Genomic DNA, 20,705 nt, shown 5'->3' with positions numbered 1-20,705 from the left:
ACCTCTTTAACGGACCCTTGCCAGTTATCGTTGCCATTGTTGTTACATTGTTATTATTAATTTACTGTTGATACTTATACTGTTGTTTATACCGATTGTTTTCTTTTATACATATTTAAACGTGTTTTTATTGGTGTATGATGGCCCTCCATAGACTGTAATAAATAAATAAATAAATAAATACTAATGTCAAGGATCGCCTCAGCACAAGCAAAATTAAATGCATGAAATGTATGAAAGACCCACTTGTCGAGATTTCTAAAGTACACATGGGTGAAAATCAATAAACATTATAAACAGCAAAATTATCCGCACGTGTCAGTTTTCATCCGCTAAGACACTAACTTCGAGGATGTCCGCGGATAAATGCGCAGATATCCGCAACCGTGCAGGGCTCTAATTATGGGAGCTCTGTAGTGTTAAAACGAAGAAAGGTCTCATGTTACCCAGAACAAAGATCTCGGCATTAAATGCCATGCTCTCTCCTCTGCTGGAGTGTGTTAGCGGTGTTTCTGTAGGGGGACTTCATCTAAGTAATATTAAAGTCTTTGGACTTCACACGATCACGCCCAGTACTGGCCTTCGACTCAGCAGAGGCAGGCAGCGGAAGCGAGCAACAGCCAGCCATCGTATCTCAGGTGCGAGGCGTTGGCCTTGTAAATGTGTTCCACACTCAACCGTTGGTTCGAGTCCGGACAGCATAGCATGGACGTGCATGTTGTCTTAAATTGTGCCACTAATACATTTCTTAAATTAATTACCGTTGCTTACATCGCACTTGTATATTGTACTTATTATGAAAAAAGAACAATGTAAGTTAGTAAACACGCAACAGCAGAAAACATATATTGCTTCAAAATTTAGGGGCACCGACGAGAATAACAATGTACTATGCACTCGAATCTCTTATACTATCCTCAAAATGGATTTCCGTGGTTTTGGTTTCCCAGGTCAGTTCCACGCTAAAGCCTGGATATTGCGCCCTTCCCCATATAGATAAAGGCGTTCACCACCTTAAACCCATATACAATATACCCCTTTCTTTCGTAATTTGAGATCACCAGGCGAGATATTGAATCACTTCCCTAGTAATATCCCAGGTCAACAGCAGATTTGCTCCAAAATTCTCCTACTTACGGCGCTAAGGGGAATGATCCTTCGCTGGCTAGAGGAATGAAGGTGAACATGGAAGAAAAAATAGTAGTGCCAGAACGAATATATATACTAGCTGTTATCCGCGGCCTCGCTCGCGTTGATTTCGTAATTTGATAAAAGTAATCGTTCCTCGGTACTGTACTAACGCATTATCTGAAAATCCCTTAAGTATAAAATCTCACCGAAAAACTTGAATTTCATTTACCCCATAAACTCTTTGTAAATCACGTTTATGGTATTGCCTTTTGGGGCTGTGATGACCATGGGACATAGAACTGTACATGTGAGAAACAGTCTTCTCTCAAGTCGAAAACAAAAAAAATAAAAATACATGTTATTTCCACGTCTGTAACATCTTCAGTTGTTCATATATAAGTGACCTCATAAAAATAATTCAACTCCTTTTTCACTTCTTTCCACCCCAGTTAAGTGGCAAGCCTTTTCACACTCTTGGGTGGATTTTCCGCAAACAAACAAGTGCTCCTTTATGTTAAAAGGAGATTCCAAATACCAATCTTCTCGTCTGTAACATCTTCAGTTTATGAGAAATAAAAGTCCTCATGAAAAAAATTCAACGTCTTTTTAACTTCTTTCTACCCCCCCCCCCCCCAAGTAGACTTTCAGAAAAAAATACACGTTTATTTTTAAAGGAGATTCCAAATACTGATTTTCACGTCTGTAATATCTTCAGTTTTTGAGATATAAGTACGCTGTCCTCAAACAGAATTCAACACTCTGATCACTTATTTTCATCCCCCCCACAAGTCGATTTTCCGAAAACAAAAAAATACGTGTTTCTTCTATTTTTAAAGGAGGTTCCAAATACCAATTTTCACGTGTTTAAACTGTTACGTTTTGAGATATAGACGTACTCATTTTAAAAATTCACCCACTGAGCGACGGAATATCCAAAAATCCTCCCTTAGTGAGCATTTACATTGTAATATAAATGTATCCCCAAAATGTCATTTCTTTGTGTCCAATAGTTTTGGCTGGGGGATGATGAATCTGTCAGTCAGTCAGTCAGTCAGTCAGTCATGTTATTTTATATACAGTATATAGGCTATATATATATTTATTAAGGGCTGGTATAAGTGAAGCTTTTTGATATTATGTAGTCCACGTGTGTGCAATAGAACGTATCACAAAGCTGATCCGTATCTCAAAACAAGGTATCATACTCTTATTTTGCCAAAAACTGGGTAAAGCTCTGGATAACTGCGGAAATTCTTCTTGGTCCCACATTAACTTCCTCTACACCTTTCACAGAACATGATAGGACAGGCATGGCTATAGAAGTTGGTAAACTGGCAAAGCAATAGCATTATCAGGAATGTCTCGCTGAAAGAATTCCGTCACTCTTCGTCTCTCTATAAGACCTCTTGAGAGTGACTTCTGGTGTTCAGTTATCATGAGTTCCTGTCTTAAACATGATCACGTAGAATACCTGAAACAAGCTACAAGAAATTGCACTACAATAATTACCTTACACATCAGTATATGGTGTTATTATTACTACACTATTTACGGAATCCACGACGCATATTAGGGCCTATGGAAGCGGATTGAAGAGACACCGAGAAGCTTAATTTCGGTGTACACAACATTAACTTTATTTAAGGACCTGCCGTGCTGAGTGGCCTTCTGACCCCAAAATGGCAGGTTCGATCCTGGCTCAGTCCAGTGGTATTTGAAGGTGCTCAAATACGTCAGCCTCGTGTCGATGGATTTACTGGCACTTAAAAGAACTCCTGCGGGAGAACATTACGGTACCACGGCGTCTCCGAAAACCTTCAGATGTAGTTAGTGGGACGTAAAAACAATAACATTATTTAAGGACGTGCTAAAGCCTCCGTGGCTCAGACGGCAGCACGTCGGCCTCTCACCGCTGGGTTCCGTGCTTCAAATCCCGGTCACTCCATGTGAGATTTGTGCTGGACAAAGCGGAGGCGGGACAGGTTTTTCTCCGGGTACTTCGGTTTTCCCTGTCATCTTTCATTCCAGCAACACTCTCCAATATCATTTCATTTCACCTGTCAGTCATTAATCATTGCCCCAGAGGAGTGCGACAGGCTTCGGCAGCCGGCACAATTCCTATCCTCGCCGCAAGTTGGGGGTTTCATTCATTCCATCCCTGACCCGGTCAATGGCTGGAAAACAGTTTATATGTTTTCATTTTTATTTAAGGGCCTGCTAATTCACGAACTTTATTCATTTATTCATTCATTCATTTATGCCAACTGCCGTAGCCGTGTTGAAACACAGGATCCCGTGAGATCTCTGAAGTTGAGCAACATTGGGCGTGGTCAAGATTTGGATGGGTTGCCACGCGCTGTTGGTGGGGGATAAAGGAATGAAGGAGCGGAAAGGAACTGGCCACCCTACCGTACGTAAACTCCGGCTCGGGCACACCTCTGCGGAGGTTCGGACCTGCCTTCGGGCAGAATACACTCTTACCTTACCATTCTGTTATTGCATGGGTTCTAGTGCCGGGAATGTCCGAGGGCATGTTAAGCTCGTCTGGTGTAAGTCTTTACTTGACTCCCTTGGACTACCTGCGCACCTGGTTGTGAGAAGGTGATGGTACACCGCCTACTCTTGCTGAATACCATCAAAGGGTCTGTTCAAGGTTTAACATCTCACGAATCACTATCAACAGCGTCAAATGTCCTCACTCCATGTGAACACTGCGGAGAGGTTTGGATATCAATCAAGGCTTCTGGTACGCAATCAAGTGATTAGAAATTGCGTACCACCCTACCGTCCAACATTTTTATGGTGATTTTTTTTCTCACTAAAAGGACGAACCGGCTCACCACGGCATCATAAAGACTTGACGTTTTAACGATCATGACCACCAGGCGGGCAATGTACGAACTGATTAGAGGGTAAGCTATAGAATTCGGAAGCAAACTTTTTTATTCTACAGAGCCACATTCCTTTATATTCTGATTGGGTTATTACCAGTGACTCTTGCACATCCGCACTTCTTTTCCTACCGCTTTTGCCACACCTGTGGGGTCACGGGTATGAACTGTTCCGCACATGCGATTTGGCCTGTTTTACGGCCGGATGCCCTGGAGGGATGTAATCACTATTGCGTTTTACTGAGGTGGTTGGTAGTGTGATATATTGTCTGGATATGAAGAGGAGCATGTTGAGACGGACACAAACACCCAGTCCCCGAGCCAGAAGAATTAATCAGAAGCGATTAAAATCTCCGACCCGGCCGGGAGTCGAACCCGGGACCCTCTGAACCGAAGGCCAGTACGCTGACCATTCAGCAACGAGTCGGACCCTTGCACATCCGTACTACAACCAGCTAAATACCTTCATAGCTGTACGAAGAAATCAGTAACTTTTATTTACAATCCCGTTAATGTGATTACCACAAAGAATGAAAACCTACAACCTGTGTTCCAGTCAGTGACCGAATCAGGAATGGAATGAATGAAGCCCCCATTTTGCGGCGAGGATAGGAATTCGTGCCGGCTGCCGAAGCCTGTCGCACTCCTTTGGGGCAATGATAAATGACTGACAGAGGAAATGAAATGAGCTGCTCGACTAAGAAGTATGTTCCGAGCTGTCAACGGAGAGATGGCGTGGAAGGACATTAGTAGACGAATAAGTTTGAGTAGTGTCTTTAAAAGTAGGAAAGATCACAAAATGAAGATAAAGTTGCAATTCAAGAAGACAAATTAGGGCAAATATTAGTTTATAGGAAAGGGAGTTAGGGACTGGAATAACTTACCAAGGGAGATGTTAAATAAATTTCCAATTTCTTTGCGATCATTTAAGAAAAGGCTAGGAAAACAACAGACAGAGAATCTGCCACCTGGGCGACTGCCCTAAATGCAGATCTTTGTTGCTAGTGGCTTTACGTCGCACCGACACAGACACGTCTTATGGCGACAATGGGATAGGAAAGGCCAAGGAATGGGAAGGAAGCGGCCGTGGCCTTAACCCTGGAACCGGCAAGCGGTTTACCTTCAAGCGGCAAGCATTTAGGCGAGTTTTGCAAGCAACATTTCAAAAATTCATACAAATTTTGTTTTTCAATTTATTTTCATGTATAACATGTCATTTTATTCAAAAAAGGACGAAGATTACTATAGTAGGAAATTAAACTTACTAATTTAGTATCCTGAAGCAGTATGGGCGAAGTATTCAACACATGCTAAGTATTCCAAAATAATTCGAAATTTCTGGGCCACGTGTACGTAAAAAGTTAATATTATATGAAGATGTTACTATATACAAAATTTGCACAATTTTATGCTGATTACAAATATGTAGAAAGGTTTCACTACATTGAAGTACTGTAAAGTAAAATAGAACTGATATAACGCAAGCACATCGCACCAAAACGTGAGTCTACTTAGTCAGATTCATCCTCGCTACCTTCGGGGTGGCTCCTCTTTCTTCCTGATTTCATAGGCCTCCAAAAATGTTTTAATTTATGGTAGTACTGTATATGAACACTACAATTACATCCTGGGTTATTAGGGTTCAGACACATATTTATAACTAGAGATTTTTTTTTTTTGGATATTTGATACTGTAACGTCAACCCATCTTTGCAGACGAGAATACGGACCCATATATCCGGAATTCGTTTTATTTCGAATAATTTCCTGTGCGTATTTATTAATTTCAGTCCCTAAATGATTCCAGATAGCATTGGAGTAAAATAAATAGAAATATGCCAGAGGAAGACAGTTTCTCGGAGGGCAATTTTTTACACCTGCGTTTCGAACCTTGAACTTCTCTTCCACTTTTATTTTTGGCTCTGGAGGATAAACGCTTGTCCTCTTCGGTTCTGTTTGGTCAACTGCATTACTGTCATTATCATTATTATCATCAGTGGCTGGTTCATCGTGTTCCACATCATCGTCAATATCAGTGTCAAAATCACTTAGCCTAGACTCATATAACTCACCACTACCTGACGAATTATTGTCAAAATCATCGTCAATTCCTTCTAAAAATACGTCACTATCACCTTCGCCGTCCAAATCAAACAAACATTTACGAATTTCACTACTTCCTGACAATTCAGTAATTTTGCGCCACCAAAGGAAATGCACATCGGACAACCACAGCAAGCACAACAGTATGACAGTCTGCAAATCGTTCTCGTTTTTCTACGTGTATACTGCACACACTGTCGCACTAAACTACTTCGGAATTGTGCTGTATTATAGAGTAGAGTTTCCTCTTTAACATGATGCAAGATATTTCATAAAGATGTTGAATGTCAAAGCGCTATCTTGAAATTAGTCACAGCTGGCGTAATGCATCTCGATAGCGACTCTGCCGGTTGAGTAACAGGGAAATGAGTCGCGATCGCGACGACTGCCGGTTCCAGGGTTAATGTACAGCCCCAGCATTTTTCTGGTGTGAAAATCGGAAACCACGAAAAACCAACTTCAGGGCTGCCGACAGTGGGATTCGAACCCACTATCTCCCGAATGCAAGCTCACAGCCGCGCGCCCCTAACCGCACGGCCCACAAGCCCGGTAAATGCAGATCAGTAGTGATTTTGTGTGTGTGTGTGTGTGTGTGTGTGTGTGTGTGTGTGTGGAGAGTGTTGCTGCAATGAAAGATGACAGGGAAAACTGGAGTACCCGTAGAAAAACCTGTCCCGCCTCCGCTTTTTCCAGCACAAATCTCATATGGAGTAACCGGGATTTGAACCACGGAACCCAGTGGTGAGTGGCCGACGCGCTGCCGCTTGAGCAACGGAGGCTTTACCACAAAAAATATATTTCCTTATATTAACACCTAGGTACTTCCACTGATCGCCATGAGGTACGGTACTTCCACTCCAACACCGTAATTAAAATTCAGAGGACTTTTCCACTTGATGAAACTTAAAAATCTTGCTTTGCACCCCCGTTTACCATCACACCATTGTGTGCGGTCCATCTTACGAGATTGTCGAGGTCTTTTTGCAGTCTCTCACAACGCTGTATTTCATTGATAACCTATACAGTATAACACCATCTGCAAAACTCCATATCTGTGGCTACTACTACCAAAATGTTTTCATTCCTCCCCTGAAGGGGGAGGCGGGCCTCTTAGATGGTAATGCCGTTTCTCAGGCCGGGAGATTTGTTGCGGTGAAGGAGATGCACGGAGAAGGTGAAGGGGTTGGCGGCCGTGGTCTATATGAGGAACTGTCCCGGCATTCGCCTTAGTGCAGGAAAATGGAAGACCACGGAAAATCATTCTCAGGACAGCCGATGGTTGGGACCCGCCGTGAGGTCCAGCCTTGTTCCATCTCCCGAATGCAGAGGCGTAGAGCCACGGTAGAGCCGTGGCCACCCCCTCCTCTGCTCGGCTGGCCGGTCGGAGTGCAGAGCTGTTGGACCACCGACCAGCCGTGGCCACTTATGGGCCGGAACCCACTCTGCATCTTGTCTGTGATACCAGTTCTTTACTCGTATCAATGTATACTGTATATCATATTAAGGTCCAATAATACTGCATTGCGGAAACCCACTCTTTATAATACAGGATCAGGTAAATGCTTTACCTACTCGAATTCTACGAGATTTATTTTCTAGAAATGTTTCCACCCCTTCAATCAACTCTCTTGCCTAGTCCACTGGCCCTCATTTCTGTCAGTTGTCTTCCAAAATCTACCCTATCAAAATCCTTGGAAACGTCAATCGCAATGCTATCCATTTGGCATCCTGAAACTAAAATACCTGCTATAACTTGCTGGAATCCTACAAGTTGTGCCTCACTGGAATAACCTTTCCGAAACCTGAACTGCCTTCTATCCCCACTCTTGACATTGAAATACAGATCTGAATTTCGCCTTAAGCAGGAATTTTAAAGCATGGACCTAACGATAAGACAGTGTAAGTACTTAATTCACCTCTACCAATCTCTTAAAATCAACAGTTTATGCTACAAAAAACAGCCAGCGCATTCTGGGACAAGACGTTGGCCCCTTTGAGGCAGAACAAAATGGTCTTAATCACGGAAGATGTCAGATACTTCACAGCAAGGCAAATTGCATTTTTTGTAGCATTATTATAACTAGCCCATTAATTAAACACAATATCTTCCCCATTGCTTTCAGGTTCAGAAAATGTTAGGATTTAAAAATATATATAATTTTCTGCATAAGAAATAATCACCCAGCCTGGAATATGAATGACATTATTATTTGTCTTAGGTGGAAGAAAGCCAGGCTGAGTGGTTGAGTTGAGGCGCTGGCCTTCTGACTCCAACTTGGCAGGTTCGATCCCGGCTCAGTCCGGTGGTATTTGAAGGTAGATTTACGGGTACGTAAAATAACTCCTGAGGGACTGAATTCCGACCCCTCGACATACCCGAAAACCGTAAAAGTAGTTTGTGGGACGTAAAACCAATAACATTATTATTATTATTATTATTATTGAGTGGAATAGACCTGTTTCGAGTCGAACTCTCGATGGTATCTAAGAAAAACAAGCATCTGACCAAAGCCAACAAGGAGACTCTTGCTATGTCGTCCCTTTCCTTTGTAGTCTTAACTAACCCCATGACACTACAGTACTGAAGGGCCTTGGCCTACCAAGCGACCGCTGCTCAGCCTGAAGGCCTGCAGATTACGAGGTGTCGTGTAGTCAGCACGACGAATCATCTCTGCTTTTATTCTTGGCTTTCTAGACAGGGGCTGCTATCTCACCGTCAGGTAGCTCCTCAATTCTAATCACGTAGGCTGAGTGGACCCCAAACCAACCCTCAGATCCAGGTAAAATTCCCTGACCTGGCCGGGACTCGAACCCGGGGCCTCCGGATAAGAGGCAGGCACGCTACCCCTACACCACCGCGCCGGCATTTGTAGCTTTGGTTTTCTGCAAACAATTAATGTGAAGTTTGCGAAAGCCGTAACAACTGCATGACACTGACACTGGCTTCTCATTAAGGTGGCCAAAACACACGAGGGATTTTTGAAATAATAGTCACGGCTCTATAGTTCGGATTCTATGCAAAATTGGAGGTCCTGTGGCTATGATCACATATGAAGTCACATAAAACCTCGCCTTTTCTTTCCCACTATGTAAAAGCAAAGTCACCTCCGTACAGGCCATGAAGGCCCTTGGAGGAGTGGAAGGTAAAGGCTTCCAACATTGTTAACCTCGGCACGTGATGGGGTAGAGTGGTTAGCTCTACGCCCGGCCGCCTTTGACCCCAGGAATTAACCTGCTACTCATTTTTGGTGTAGGCTGAGTGAACCTCAGGGCCATACGCACCTTCGGAAGTGGAAATCTCGTTTCTTAAATTTTACGACTTCCTGACGGGGATTCGTTTCCCACTAAATGTGTGGCCATAATTACGCTTTCTTATCGAAATCCATGCTATACATATACGGCAGCTTTGTATTGTTGCTGTGTTTGGGAATCGCAAGATCTATACATATAAGAATTTTGTCTGAACATTGCTCAGAATTTAAAAAAAGAATAGTATTTCTGTATCGCTCGTCTCCACAGTAACAAGAAAATGCACTTTTTATTTTTCCATCATTTCTGTCTGTATGTGTGTACGGGCATCGTGAGAAATTGGTTGAAGAGAGAGTAATGAAAATTGGCATGTAAAGTCGGGGAATAAAGCACTGCAATCTAGGCTGTAAATAACTATTTTGCGTTTGATGAATTAGTAGTTATGGGGAAGGCACCTAAATTTAATTTTTAAATACCTATGTTGCAGTCTTGCCTTTGCTGGCAGGACCTAGTATTTACAGTGCACTATGTCTTCGGGTATAGGCTAGAGCAATTTTGTTACTTTCATAGCTCTGTCTCTATCTTATCCTTGGTTTTGACAATATGAAAGTGACTGAGGCATGAGCGATGCTAGTAATGCCAATTCCTTATGCAGCCAGTCCCTGCTATGAATGGTATGAAAATGTTGCTTATAGGGTCGGTTGGTGTATGCATTCCAGTGGGCTTGGCTGACTGGTATGTAACAGCAACTCTGGCTCGGTGAGGAAAGCAACGGGAAACTACCTCACTCCTCATTTCCCTAGTACGCCTCTTCAGTGAGCCTAGGCCATCTATGACAGCTGATGGCAGAGCTGTTGAGGATCCCACCAGCGTTAGCGCTGACGGACTGAACATACATATATGTTCCAGTCAACGACCGGTATTCCAGCTAGTCTTTAATAAAAGTCCTCCAGAAGGTGATTGCTTCTCAGTCCTACTAGAAATACTCTCCATTAGTCCATTTAAAAACTTCTCGTGTGAGGAAAGCCTCTTTTACCTTTAAATAGTTAAAGTCAGTCTCCGTGGCCCAATCGCTTGGGCTTGTCATTCAAACCGAAAATCAGAGGTTCGTTTGAGGCTCGGGTATATAACATTAAAGGGCGATTAAAGGAGAATATTGTAGCAGTAAATATACAGACAAGTGAATGAACCTTACAGTGATAAAATACCAGCACGCAGAGGCCGTCGGTCCGAAGAGAACAGGGAGAGGGCATGGCAGGTGTAAACAATTGTACAGCACCGAGGACGCACACAGGCCTTCTGTTACCAATATACAGTTGAACCTCGATATCTCTATCTCCTCGGGAGTTGAATTTTATTTAGAGTTATCGAAATTTCGAGATATAGAGAATTCCCACCTTTGAGGATTACATGTAATCCAATAACGTATAACTATGGTTTGATACTGCCATAAATGTTATTTAACCATATAAAAACGAACTCTAAGTATTTTGTCCTTTTAATTACAAGATATATTATAGCAAGTCGTAGAAGACAGAATATCGTCGCTGCCGGGAGAAAACCTACTATGTGAAATAGTTTAGCTTAGAACTTTGGCCGATAAGGTTCTGTAATCTAAGGCGCAATATTGTGTGAATATTGTCAAGGCATTCTCGCTCTTCATAATGTATGTGCTACGGGTCAAACATATCTCCAAAAATATTATCACATAGGAGGAACATATTTTTCACTCTCAAGCTTCTTTTCTTCCACGTAGTTTTTGACAACAGTTATTGCTGTAAAAACATTTACATTTAAACCTACAGTATATTCGACTGATTCTGTAGGTAGGATCGAAGGATAGTCTGTGCACTTAACGCCTGATCTAGTGACGATCCAGGAGAGAGTTCATCCAGTTCCAACTGCCTACAGTATATCACTTTTCTATTCATACACAACCCATTTCGTTATACAGCGTTCCATGTGCCTGTATAGTTATGGAAATAATTGATTTATAGTTGTGTGTCGTGAATGTAATAACAAGATGTAACCACTCAATGCACTTTTTTTTGTGAGTGCAAATACTATGTGTTTACACAAATAAAAACTGCATACACTCTAAAACTTCAAGTCATTTTGTTATTCATACACTAATCATCCGACAGCATTGCACGGGGCATAGGCCTACGTAAGTAGGTGTTGCTGAATGTGTTCGTTTTAGACCTGTGAGAGTGCTGGTAGGAATGGGCAAGTGTAAAGAGCTTGTCTACGAGCTGACACATACAATTGTCAGTTTAGCACTTAGAGGGTACTCCCTGCGAAAAATAGGACTCATGGTGAAGAAAAGTCATGCCACTGTTCAATATGTCGTGAATAAGTTAAGTACTGAGGGTCAGTGAAGAATGTGCCAAGAAAACCCAAACAAAAGAAACTAAGTCCACAAGCAGAAAGACTTATTGTGAGGCGAGTGAAACCCAACCCTCTCATAAGTGCACCATAGCTGCGGGCAGACCTGGAAGCTGCTACAGGGAAGAAAATGTGTACTCAGACGGTCCGGCGAGTTTTACATCGACACGGTTACCATGGCCGTGTACCAAGGAAGAGGCCCTATGTTAGTAAGAAGAACAGTGCTGCAAGACTGATCCTTGCGAAAGAACACGAAAACAAGGGCCAGGAGTTCTGGAATAATGTCATCTGGTTCGATGAAACTAAAATCGACCTGTTTGGTTCCGATGGTGCCCGCAGAATGTGGAGAAAGACCAATACGGACAAGACGTGGCCAATACAATTCCCACAGTGAAACACGGCGGTGGATCGGTTATGATGTGGGGGTGTATGTCGGCACAATGTGTAGAGAATATTCATTTTATTGAAGGCACAATGGACAATGTAGTGTACAATAATATTTTGAAGAACAATGTTAAACAGAATTCTGAAAAAAAAAAAAAAAAAAAAAATGGGAATGCTACCAACCTACATGTTTCAGCAGGATAACGACCCCAAACATACCGCTGCTCTGAACAAGGAGTGGTTAATTTGGAACATTCCAAAATAATTAAAACCGGGCGAGTTGGCCGTGCGCGTAGAGGCGCGCGGCTGTGAGCTTGCAGCCGGGAGATAGTAGGTTCTAATCCCACTATCGGCAGCCCTGAAGATGGTTTTCCGTGGTTTCCCATTTTCACACCAGGCAAATGCTGGGGCTGTACCTTAATTAAGGCCACGGCCGCTTCCTTCCAACTCCTAGGCCTTTCCTATCCTATCGTCGCCATAAGACCTATCTGTGTCGGTGCGACGTAAAGCCCCTAGAAAAAAAAATTAAAAACACTTTCCCAGTCTGCTGACTTAAACCCTATTGAACACTGATGGGCGTTTTTGAAGTCTAGGTTCACAGTAGAAAGGTTTCATCCTAAGATGAGTTAAAATGAGTGGTGACACAAGAATGGTACAGTATCAGCCATGAAACGTGTGCGAGGCTAGTAAATTCCATGCAACGTAGGTATCAAGCTGTCATTAAAGACAAGGGTTACTCCATAAAGTACTAGGATTGGTGCTATGGTTCATTTCATTCATATGTTTAGTTGAAGAACTGGCATCTGTATGAATAGTAATGTGACGTAGTAAAAGGTCATGTTTTGCTATATGCTCGAGTAATTTCTACTGTATGTTGTATGACACTGTAAAGAAATCTACCAGAAATAAATTTCTTAAAGGCAAATTACTATAACATCCATTTGAATGTCCAATATATAATGATCGCTTTACAATATGAAACTCTATGAATAAGAAAGTGACATACTGTATGTTCAACGCACCAAGGGTGGATAAATAAGATATACTCTAGTACGTTAAGGAACAATGACATGCAGACTTTAATCTAGTATTGCACAATTAATGTTGTACAATATTCGAGTTGCAGAATATTTTCAGCGTCTATGGAGCAAACGTTTCCTCCGAGAAATTGAGAAAATCATGTAATCGATTTTCGAAAAATAGAGAAATAAATACACGTGAAGAATAGGACAGACGGCAGTGAAACTGAAATTATTTCTCGGTACTGGAAATTCGAGATATGGAGGTTCGACTGAATACCTTTAGGAAACACCATTCCATTTACTGTAGCTTCAGCCCTATTCTCTGTTACCCTCCCAGTCTGATGGCGCCAGCGACCAATAAGCAAAATAAATCAGGCAACAAAGCTAACGTCACTATTAATGTAGTGATCATAACCACGGGATTTCCTGTTTTACGCAGAATCCGAATCACAAGCACGTGAACTTTCCTTTCAAGAATCTCACGTGTCTTGGTCGGGATCGGCCGTGGCCTTAATTAAGGTACAGCATTAAGGTAAGCATTTTACTCGAATGAAAATGAGAAACCATGGAAAACCATTTTAAAGGCTGCCGACGGTGGGATTCGAACCCACCATCTCCCGAATGCAAGTGCTCGGTATCATATGCTTGGGGGTGAAATTCTTATGATGGATATTATTAATAATCTAGATTCATATAACCGATTCTGCTGTCTAATAAGTACGTATGTTGTTACAGGATGTTTTAATCAATTTGCACAAATTATATGAAGATCTCCGGTCAAGCTACACATTCCAAGTCCATATATGGATCTCAAATACATTAGTCACATCACATACAAACAAGTAACAGCACAGCGTATAGACCTATAAACCTATGAATGCTATGTAAATAACAAGTGAACTATCTTAAACTATCCCGCCAAATAAAAGCCCATAACATACTGTAGGTACGCTATAATAATGGCGTATGTGAAGACGACACATACACCCAGCCCCCGTGCCAGCGGAATTAATCAATTATGGTTAAAATTCTCGACCCTGCCGGGAATTGAACCCGGGACCCCAGTGACCAAAGGCCAGCACGCTAACCATTTAGCCATGCAGCCGGACAGGTATGCTATGAACATATAGAGGAACCAAAATTTCTGGAACAAATGTGCTGTTGTTGCTTCATTTGAAGGTTACAGAGATCATCATATCAGCTCCCAAATAGCTGTTGTATGTGTCAGTCTTACGGAACCTTTGGTATCGGGCTACCTGCACTCACGACCTTCTTCCTTCGAAATAGTGGGGGGGAGGGGGGATATAGAGGAAACCCAAACTCAAAATGAACACTGGATATCAACAAGACCTTCACTACACGACTTCCTGGCTGAGTGGCTCAGACGGTTACGACACTAGCTTTCTGAGCCCAAGTTGTCTGGCTCAATCCGGTGGTATTTGGAAGTGCTCAAATAGTCAGCCCCGTGTCGGCAGATTTACCGGCACGTAAAATAACTCGTGTGGGACAAAACTCCACCACTTCGGCGTCTCCGAATACCGTATGAGTAGTTAGTTATTACAATTACTACACGATTTCGGCTTTCGATTCTCGTAACTGTGGGCTGCATGGTGAAATCCCACCCTTCCAAGCGGGAATTCGTTGGAAATGCAAGAATTGAAAGAGTAGAGAACGATGTACAGCAATGATAATAATGTCGTTGGTTCTATGTCCCACTAATCATTCTCTACGGCATTCGGTGACGTCGAGGTGCCGGAATTTTGTCCCGCAGGAGTTCTTTCACGTGCCGGTAAATGTACGGACAGGAGGCTGGCGTATATGAGTACCCTCAAACACGACCAGTCTGGGCCTCTCAACTCTGAGTCAAAAGGCCTGCGCTCTACCGTCTGAGCTACTCAGCCCGACACGAAGTATACAGCATTCGGATTCATTTTCAATGTTCAGGTCAAGAACAGTTAATGGGGGATCATAATTTCCAATCTCAGTATGTATGAAGCACTGCCTTCGTTGTTGTTGTTGTTGTTGTTGTTCAATTTATTTATCGTAATTCTCATAAGAAATATGAAAAGCGTGGTAAACAGTAACGGTTTCAGCCCACAAAAAAAAATTAAAAAATGATATTGTTAAATTTCGAGAAATTGTAACTTTAGAAGAGATTAAGAATAGAAAGCAGGCAGCAATGCGAATGACACTGTAATTTCATAATTCTTCGAGACAATAGAGACCGAGCTCGATAGCTGTAGTCGCTTAAGCGCGGCCAGTATCCTGTATTCGGGAGATAGTGGGTTCGAATCCCTTTGTCGGCAGTGGTTAGTGTAATTAGCTGCCACCCCCGGAGGCTCGGGTTTGATTCCCGGCTCTGCCACGGAATTTGAAAAGTGGTACGAGGGTTCGAACGAGGTCCACTCAGCCTCGGGAGGTCAAATGAGTAGAGGTGGGTTCAATTCCCACCTAAGCCATCCTAAGTCGTTTCCCACTTCTCCTCCAGGAAATGCCGGGATGGTGGCTAACTTAAGGCACAGCCACTTCCTTCCCTCTTCCTTGTCTATCCCTTCCAATCTTCCCATCCCCCCCACAAGGCCCCTGTTCAGCATAGCAGGTTAGGACGCCTGGGCGATGTACTGATCCTCCTCCCCACTTGTATCCTCCGACCCAATGTCTCACGCTCCGGGACGCTCGCTGAGTCCGAGGGAAAAACCAACCCTGGAGGGTAAACAGATTAAGAAAGAAAGAAAGAAAGAAAGAAAGAAAGAAAGAAAGAAAGAAAATTACCGTTGGGGGGTTCTATCCCCTGTAACCCCCTCCACCTTGCCTACGACGTTGGATTCATTCATTCATTCATATCCTAAAGGCAAGGCCTTGTCGCTGCAACCACATTTGTCTCTCATCTGCTGAGCGTTTCAGATCAACATATTTTTTCAAATTCAGCCTGTCCATCACGGAATCCAGATACTTCTTCCTCGGTCTTCCTCTTCCCTTCTTACCCAGAACTTTTCCTTCCATCAGAGTCGTGAGGAATGTGTTATGTCGAAGTGTGTTGGATAGACTAGCGATTATTGTTGAAGCAAATCTTCGAAAACTGCTGAACCGTATGCCGCATAAACCACAAATATATATGCGATGAAACTAAAATGATGAATCCCAACTTCATCACACAGTAAAAATTGATCTCTCCCTAAACTCTCGGCTCACCGGGACCAGTCCCATCAAATAATCTGGATCTTTTCTAGCAAACATTCTCTTTATCATCTAAGTTTATTTGAATATTTCGAGGATTACGAAGAAAACAAAATAGATAGAGACGTAAACTATGAATATATTACCAACGTGCTGGTATCCGACCACCATAGTAAAGCGACTGAATATTTACGATTGAGGATCTAAAATTCGTGATACAATACTGTCTTTAATGAAAATAAATGAAGGAGAAAGGAAATGAAACTATCGCAAGTGGCGTTATGTTCGTACACAGTAATTAAGCACGGGGGATGGGGGCTGGGGCGTACGCAGAATTTTTTTTTTTGGGGGGGGGTATTAAATCTTAGCATTTGAGGACTTGTATAAAATAATGTGGGGTGCATATTGTGAAATTAGAAACACTAAATTAAAACTTTTAACATAACATTATTTTATTAAGACACATTTGAAGTCATGTTGATTACAATAGCAGGCATCTCCTGGGTTTTTAGCCAGCTCATGGATTATATATTCTACGGTCACGTGTTCTTCTTTGTGTATATACAAAAGAGAACACATTCAATCTTTTCTGTGCAGTCATATTCTGCAAATAACATTTTAAGTATTTCAGGGATGATAAAGAGCGTTCTGGTGTGGCAGTGCTAATACAGGAAACCGTTTCAGTACTCGAAGTCAGGGGCGTAGCCAGGGGGTTACTGAGGGTTATGATGCCATCCCATGGAATTTTTACAAAGAGAAAATAAACATGTCCGCCTCTGGTGTAGTGGTTAGTGTGATTAGCTGCCTCCCCCGGAGGCCCGGGTTCGATTTCCAGCTCTACCACGAAATTTGAAAAGTGGTACGAGGGCTGGAACGGGGTCCACTCAGTCTCGGGAGGTCATCTGAGTAGAGGTGGATTATATTCCCACCTCCGCCATCCTGGAAGTGGTTTTCCGTGATTTCCCACTTCTACTCCAGGCAAATGCCGGGATGGTACCTAACTTAAGGCCACCGTCGCTTCCTTCCTTCTTCCTTGTCTATCCCCACCAAGGCGCCTGTTCAGCACAGCAGGCGAGGCCATTTGGGCGATGTACTGGTCCTCATCCCCACTTGTATCCCCCGACCCAATGTCTCACGCTCCAGGACACTGCCCTTGAGGCGGTATAGGTGGGATCCCTCGCTGAGTCCGAAGGTAAAAACAACCCTGGAGGGTAAACAAGATTAAGAAAAAACGAAAGGAAGAAAGAAAATAAACATAAAGTGACAAAAAAATAATGAACTAAATAAACATTCAGATACATAATTGTAGAACCAACTGATCTGTAATTCATTTGTTAACAGTGTCCTTATAATGACAAGTCATTCATGCACCTCCATTGTGTTCTACCATCATTTTGTAACCAAACCCCTGCCATCGGCCGATCCTGACTACGTTACTGCTCGATGTACTGTTAGGAACATATCTTTGTCACAAAATGTCAAGTGCAGAAATGAAGTCCATTGGTTCAGGATGATTGCTTTTAGAAAAAAAAAAAAAAAAAAAAAAACTTATGTATATTTGTTAATGAAAGCTCAACACACTGTTGGCAAATACGTAGTTCAAATTAAAAGCAATCAATGAGCTGACATCTTCGTTTACATGGTTGCCACAATTAATCAAGTTCTAAACTTTAAAATGGGGGGGGATTTATACCCCCAATCTCTTCCTCTGCATATGCCCCTGGATGGAGGGAGAGGATGTGTACAATTCTGGGGAGTTAAAACCACCTCTTCCGGGCTGAGTGGCTCAGACGGTTGAGGCGCTGGCCTTATGAGCCCAACTCGGCAGGTTCGATCCTGGTTCAGTCCGGTGATATTTGAAGTTGCCCAAATACGCCAGCCTCGTGTCGGTAGATTTACTGACACGTAAGAGAACTCCTGCGAAACTAAATTCCGGCACCTCGGTGTCTCCGAAAACAGAAAAAGTAATTAGTGGGACGTAAAGAAAATAACTATTATTATTATTATTATTACATAACCACCTCTCAATGATCACGATGAACTTCGCGAGTACAAAAATATTTTCTCATGTGTAATCGGTGGTAACATTGCCTGCATTAGTATGAAATGAAAGCCGGCAAAGAACAAATCCTCCAACTCCCCTCACCCTCCCTCACCCACAAACAGCTCGTATTCACGATATTCTTCAGGAACACTAAACTCACGAATCTGGTTCATTATAACAAATTTATGTATTTATTTGTAGCCAATGCATATTTATTATATTAATTTTAGACGCTAAACAAACTGTATTTTACAATTCCTGTGTATGAGCCTTTGGCTCGTTGGAATTAATAAATAAAGTAGTTAAAAAAAAACCTTTTAGTGTTGATTGACTCAATGCAACCCCCAGAACAGAGCTGTCATTGGAAAGGAGAAATTCCCATTGACTTACCACCACCGAAAGTGTCAAACATCCTTATTAATTTGTTGAAACATAATAAAAGACACCTATATAACGATGACTGGAAACAAACGCTCAGATACTTGCTTGGGTCGTTATTAACCAATACGTTTGTCCTTTCAGGTGGCACTGTTGTTTTGCCCCTTAAAACTACAATCACAGACAGTACCTCCACCTGACCTGTCCAGACTGCGAAAGGCGAAACCCTGGAGCCGTCAAACTCTGTTTACAGGATAAATTACGTGACGCATGCAAGAAATACAACACAAGATTCATTCTTGAAATGTGTTACAAAACCAGCGGGCTGCCGTATCTATTTACATTGTGATGGCACCAATTTTGTCAATTTGTATAACTTTATAACATTTACACTGCATACAGAACTAAAAGATGGACAATAGGCCACGATAATGAAATTGGAAACGCAAGTCCAGGAGCTTGTGGTGCTAACCCATACTCAATCCTCAATGCCAAAGCCCACATTTATTGCCTGGCCACACATACCAGCGCATGGCTATGTTGAAGGTATGCAGGCCCAATATGGGACTAACGAGGCCGCGCCCATCGGTGCGACAGGAATGCGATGGTTTATTAAAATGAGTAATAATTCTAATCGGGACAGGTAATCCTTAACAAATACCTAAAGCTTAACTATATGTACCGTACCACGGAAGATTCACTAAGAGTGTGATGTTTCAATTCAGGAATGTACATTATTGTTATGGGTGGGATTTGAAAGCTAAGGTGTAAAATAAATTGTATGACAAGTGAACAGGTAATTATTAAAAACAGTTAAATAATGATTAGTAAATTAATATGCATTTTCTTAGTGAAAGAAATAAAATAATACACAACTTACGCTGCTTGAATGGCCAGCCTCCATGCTATCATCTGAGAAAACTTCCTATCCGTTCACTACCAGTATCTCAACCGAGAATATTTCAGATTCACTTAAATGTATACGATCAACGTTCACAACACATTAAGTATAGTGAAATAAAAAGTAGGACACAGGTAAATGACAACTTCAACTCTTTCACACGTTCAACTACCTTTCAAAATAAAATCAACAGGTGCCTCATCCAAGCACACTTCGCAACCCACGTATACACAATACGACTTTCGTGCTTCTATCACTAGCTTCAAGAGAACTGGCGCTAGTGTAGCTCTCGCATACCTGCATACATGAGGCTACAGCCGTCCGCCGTACCTGGCAGATATCCAACTCACGGATCATTTCTCGTCTATACTGTCACTTGTTCCACCTTATTCTTTCATTTAAATGAAAATGATACGATAGCAAGCTCACCTGTCTTAACAGAATTATGAAAACATTCGCATATTTGATCCGAAGAGCAAAATTATATTACCTGTTCTTATGACGATTCACAGCCAACTGTCTAAGGTAGTGGAAATGATAATCGCCTGGAGCTATCACCGGAGTGACGTAAGTCAAACGCCTTCGTGAAGAAACGACGTCCTTATTTCTGTTGTTGTTGTTGTTGTTGTTGTTGTTGTTCCTGTCATAAGTTAAAGGCTTGAACAACGTGGTCAACAGTTCCCTATTCGTATTGCATGAATAACTTGAGGGTAGCCTACTGGTGTGTGTATGTATTGCCAATCAGGGCTGAAACTACGAAAACCGAGCTCGATAGCTGCAGTCGCTTAAGTGCGGCCAGTATCCAGTATTCGGGAGATAGTGGGTTCGAACCCTACTGTCGGCAGCCCTGAAGATGGTTTTCCGTGGTTTCCCATTTTCACACCAGGCAAATGCTGGGGCTGTACCTTAATTTAGTCCACGGCCGCTTCCTTCCCACTTCTAGCCCTCTCCCGTCCCATCATCGCCATAAGACCTATCTGTGTCGGTGCGACGTAAAGCAAATTGTAAAAAAAAAAAAAAAAAAAAAAAAAACTACGAAA

General features: G+C 42.3%; 1 protein-coding gene across 1 annotated transcript in view; it reads right to left on the bottom strand.

Moving 5' to 3' along the window:
• The window catches only part of LOC136864740 (epidermal growth factor receptor kinase substrate 8), a 368,916-nt gene extending 349,000 nt beyond the window's left edge, over positions 1 to 19,916 (bottom strand). The window contains exon 1 of the mRNA XM_067142087.2: positions 19,645 to 19,916. The gene's annotated coding sequence lies outside the window, so the exon portion shown is untranslated. The remainder of the gene's footprint in view (positions 1 to 19,644) is intronic.
• Positions 19,917 to 20,705: the final 789 nt, after the last annotated feature.

This window comes from Anabrus simplex, chromosome 2 (assembly GCF_040414725.1).
Source record: "Anabrus simplex isolate iqAnaSimp1 chromosome 2, ASM4041472v1, whole genome shotgun sequence".
Lineage (NCBI taxonomy): Eukaryota > Metazoa > Arthropoda > Insecta > Orthoptera > Tettigoniidae > Anabrus > Anabrus simplex.
Note: the sequence above shows the minus strand (reverse complement) of the source record. Positions and strands in the feature narration are given on the sequence as shown.